The sequence below is a fragment of the Rhagoletis pomonella genome, unplaced genomic scaffold (genome assembly GCF_013731165.1).
Source record: "Rhagoletis pomonella isolate Grant_MI unplaced genomic scaffold, Rhpom_1.0 Rhpom_scaffold_00004, whole genome shotgun sequence".
Classification (NCBI taxonomy): Eukaryota; Metazoa; Arthropoda; class Insecta; order Diptera; family Tephritidae; genus Rhagoletis; species Rhagoletis pomonella.
In genome coordinates, this window is record NW_023458558.1 from 27,148,068 (window position 1) to 27,153,562 (window position 5,495).

The following is a 5,495-nucleotide window of genomic DNA, read 5'->3' on the forward strand; positions in this document are numbered from 1 at the left end:
CGGATGAGACCCCCCCCCCCCTTATGATGGCGACCACGGCAAACGTTTAAAGGACTACGATTTGAGGGCATGCACCTGGAATGTCCGGACCCTTAATGGGGAAGGTGCCTCTGCCGGCTGGTTGATGTCCTCGTAAGGACAAAAGCTGACATCACCGCCATCCAAGAAATGTGTTGGACGGGGCAAGGCAAACAATGTCTGGGGCCTTGCGACGTCTACTACAGCTGCCATGTAAAGGAGCGCAAATTCGGAATTGGATTTGTGGTGGGAGGGAGACTCCGTCGCCGAGTACTGTCGTTCACCCCGGTGGACGAGCGTCTAGCCACAATCCGCATCAAAGTGAGATTCTTCAACATCTCGCTCATCTGCGCCCATGCCCCGATGGAAAAGAAGGATGAGGCATCCAAGGATCTCTTCTATGGGCGCTTGGAGCGCACGTACGAGCGCTGCCCCCGTCATGATATCAAAATCGTGCTTGGCGACTTCAATGCCAGGGTGGGCAAAGAAGGGATCTTTGGAACCACCGTCGGAAAATTCAGCCTCCACGACGAAACGTCCGACAACGGATTGAGGCTGATCGACTTCCCCGAGGCCCGAAACATGGTAGTATGCAGTACTATGTTCAATCATAAAAAGATCCATCAAGCTACCTGGCTGTCTCCGGATCGAAAAACGAGAAACCAAATCGATCATGTTGTGATAGACGGAAGGCACGCTTCCAGTGTTTTAGACGTACGCACACTCCGAGGCCCAAACATCGACTCGGACCACTATCTTGTTGCAGCCAAGATACGCACCCGCCTCTGTGCAGCAAAAAATGTGCGCCCAAATATGCAAGGAAAGCTTAACGGTGAAAAGCTGCAATCACAACAGACAGCCAGCGCTTTCGCTACTCGACTCTCACACCTGCTCTCAGAGAGCACTCTTCAACAAACCGACATATGCGAGCAGTGGAACCACATTTCCCGCTCATCAAGTACCGCCGCCGAAGAAGTAGTCGGATTTCAGCGAGCCCGAAAGATCAACTGGTACGATGAGGAGTGTCAGGAAGCTGCAGAGAAAAAAGATGCCGCCTACAGGGCCACGCTGCCATCGGGCGCAACGCGCGCTATGTGGGACCGCTATAGGGATCTGAAGAGGGAAGCGAGACGTATTTGCCGCAACAAGAAGAGAGAGGCAGAAATACGTGAGTGTGAAGAGCTTGAAATGCTGGCCGACAGGAGGAATGCCCGAAAATTTTACCAGAGAGTTAGGCGACTTACGGAAGGTTTAAAGACCGGGGCGCACTCCTGTAAGAACAATAATGGCGACCTAGTAACTGATGTCCAGAGCGTACTTAAATTATTGAGGGAACACTTTTTCGCCCTACTAAATGGTAGCAGCACGGAAAGTTGAGGAGAAGAAGAACCCGAGCCCGCAGTCGATGATGACGTAGTCGACGTTCCACCGCCTGACTATGACGAGGTACGTATAGCAATAACGCGGCTGAAAAACAACAAAGCCGCTGGAGCTGACAGCCTGCCAGCTGAGCTATTCAAGTACGGCGGCGAGGAGTTGATAAGGTGCATGCATCAACTCTTGTGCAGATGAACGCATGCCCGACGACTGGAATTTAAGTGTGCTCTGCCCAATCCACAAGAAAGGTGACCCCGCCATTCGCGCCAACTACCGCGGGATCAGCCTTCTAAGCATAGGTTACAAGGTCTTATAGAGCGTATTGTGTGAAAGACTGAAGCCCACCGTCAATGAACTGATTGGGCCTTATCAGTGTGGCTTTAGACCTGGCAAATCCACCATAGACCAGGTATTCACAATACGCCAAATCTTGGAAAAGACCCGCGAGAAAAGGATCGATACTCACCACCTATTTGTCGACTATAAAGCCGCTTTTGACAGCACTAAAAGGAGTTGCCTATACGCCGCCATGTCTGAATTTGGCATCCCCTCAAAACTCATACGGCTGTGTAAAATGACGTTGAGCAATACCACCAGCTCCGTCAGAATTGGAAAAGACCTCTCCGAGCCGTTCGCCACAAAACGGGGTTTCAGACAGGGTGACTCCCTTTCATGTGACTTCTTTAATCTGATGTTGGAGAAGATAATAAGAGCTGCAGTACTGAACCGCTCAGGAACAATTTACTACAAGAGCGTGCAATTGCTGGCTTATGCCGATGACATCGACATCATCGGTAACAAAAACCGCGAAGTCTGTTCTGCCTTTTCCAAGTTGGATAGGGAAGCAAAGCGCATGGGTCTGGTGGTAAACGAGGACAAGACGAAGTATCTCCTGTCATCAAACAAACAGTCAGCACATTCGCGCCTTGGCACCCACGTCACTGTTGACAGTTACAATTTCGAGAAAGTAGAGAATTTCGTTTACTTGAGAACCAGCATTAACACCGATAATAATGTCAGCATTGAAATCCAACGTAGAATCACTCTTGCCAACAAGTGCTACTTTGGACTGAGTAGGCAATTCAGGAGTAAAGTTCTCTCTCGACGTACGAAAACCGCGCTCTATAAGTCACTCATCATACCCGTGCTGGTATATGGCGCAGAAGCATGGACAATGACAACATCCGATGAGGCGGCACTTGGGGTGTTTGAGAGAAAGATTTTGCGGAAGATTTACGGTCCTTTACGCGTTGGCGACGGCGATTACCGCAGACGATGGAACGATGAGCTGTATGAGCTTTACAACGATATGGACATAGTGCAGCGAATTAAAATACGGCGGCTCCGCTGGCTTGGTCATGTCGTTCGAATGGACACCGACGCTCCAGCTCTGAAAGTATTCAACTCGGAACCCGCTGGTGGTAGCAGAGGAAGAGGGAGGCCCCCACTGCGATGGAAAGATCAGGTGGAGAAGGACTTGGCTTCACTTGGCGTTTCCAATTGGCTTCAGTTGGCACAGAGGAGAAACGACTGGCGTGCTTTGCTGAGCTCGGCCAAAATCGCTTAGGCGGTTACAGCGCCAAAAAAAAAGAAGAGAGAGCAGACTGGATAATTGGCAAAAGCTGGCGTGGACATAAAGTTAGGGTTTGCAGGTTTACAGCTAAGTAACTTTAAAGGCCATTGAAACCACACGTATCATTTCAAAAATAGTCCAGAAACAAAAGTTAAGGCTAAACTCCGTTGCAAGCTGAAATAATCTTGAACTTATGTGGGTGCCGGAACACTGCGATGTTCATGGCAATGAACTGGCTGATTGATTGATGAACTGCGCTCATATGGAGCATCCGTTTGGACTGGAGCGAATTTAATGGCCAAGTTTAGCCAAGTATAGCGGAATTTCATAAATAAAGCTCACAAGAGCGGCTGGTGCTGTACTGCTACCTATGAAACAACAATCAAGTGTTTCGTGACTAGGCCCGACAGGGTGGTAACAAAATTTCTTCTCAGACAAATAGAGAGTGATCTACGTAACCTGGTAGGACTGATTACGGGCCACAATACGTGGGGATGACATATGGGTACTATAGGCATCATCGACGATCCAGTCTATGCATATTATTTGGAAAATGATGAAAGTATAGAATATTTTCTCTGCAGCTGTCCGGCATTCGCCGCACTGAGATGGTCGGATCTATTGAGAATTGGCGAGCTACATCGTCTTTTTAAGACAAACTGCTTAGATTTTTAGAATATTAGAGTAAACTAGCGTAACTTGCTTACGGGGAAAAGCATCTCTAAAATCACTAACTTCTGTTGCAAGTAATTTGGAAATCGACACCGGCATGCCGCTGGCCATCTGCAAGCTCAGTATGCATGTACTATTCTACTCATAAGTCTGCGAATAATGGGAATATCTTGCAAGTTGGTAAAATTCATGTGGTCAGAACTGAACATATCGATCGAGCTACTTGTGTTAAGCAGAGGAGAAACTTCGGTGGTCATTGGTCTTCTTAATGGTCGCATCATTTTATACACGCGAAGATAATCGGTTGATATGATATTGACCAGATCAACATAACAGGCATAAAAATACGACGCTTGTTCAAATTAATGAACTCCGCACAGCATGGTATTGATTGAGTGCCTGAATGTGCTGATTGATGCTGCGAGCTGATTACGCGCACGCTTCTGGATGTATCTAAGTAGTCCATCCTCTGTGGTCTAAGCGTCAACTCATGAAAGGTTAAGCTCGTAGAATATTGCCTCGGTTACTCCACCGGATCTAAACGGTGTCCAGTTAAGTTTTGCTACGAAAACCAAATTTCTAGGCGTTATCATAGATAAGAAGTTGAATTGGAAATTCAATATAAATACATAGTTCAGCGTTATGAGAAGGCTTCTTTAGCCATCTTTACTTGAGAAATCCCCAGATTAATCGATGTATATTAATAGCGGTCGTTCGACCATTTCTCTTGTATAAAGTGATCATGCTCATCTCTACAAGCAGAACAGACTTCACCTCACTTGGTCCTGGTCCCTGGTCATAGGGACATAGAGGGGAACTGTATGTCACATGCACTTGTAAGGCAAGGCGCAATCAAGTGGATTTTTTCCGGTAAAAAAAGCATAAGTATACATATGGACCTGCAAGCTGCTACTTAGAAAATTTGTATATAAGCAAGCTAAAGCCAAAGTACTACTTGTCGAAATTTCAGGCAGATGTATATTTAACGTTGTGGGCTCTAATCGCGCAATGTCTAATAGGTAAGCATGCAGAAAAGTTCGGCGTACCTTTGCGAATATGTTGGAGAAGCTATAAGAACTTCGAGGAGCAGAAAATTGTCTTATGTCTCTTGCATAAATGCTGCCCAGAGTGTAGAAGCAAGCGTCTGGGATCTCCTTAGCGATGTTTTAAACGCCGACCGCAAGATGCGAGATGAGGTTCATCAATGATACGAAGTGAGTCGAAGGGGGGAATAATTTACGCATCTCAGACTGTAGTAACACAATGCGATTTCTATTTATTTGCCTAAGTGTGGTATCGATAGAAGGCCGGTTTGGCCGCTCCCACTTGTCCTAACTAACATGTACGACTCTCGATATTACTCATACGCCATGTCTCACTGGTCTCAAAAGTAAGCAAAAATAATTGCAGAGAATGACTCTACCTTTCAGATGTTTATTCGAATTTCCTAGCTTCTTAATTAAAACTTGCACTTTATTATACTAAAATTGATTGGGCTACAAAACTGCGTACTCAAAATCTCTCGTGCTCAACTTTTTTAACTTTTTTAAATACTGCGCAAAATTTTAAGCTTGGATTTAAACGACTTTTGTTAAAGAATAGACTATAAAACGCAGGCAAAGCAACCTATTAAATACTTGTATTTACTCGGATATTTACCGTTCGTGTTATATATGAAATTGTGTGTTTGTACTCGTCGGTGTTTTCCTGAACAACGAGATTTTTTTTTTAAATTTAGCAAAGCATTAAAAAATGTTTCATATTCTAAAACCGATGGTATAAAAGTAGCAAAGTCATCAAATCATTTGTGCCTGATTGCCTGGGTAATCACCCTGAATTGGCAGTAATGGCGGGA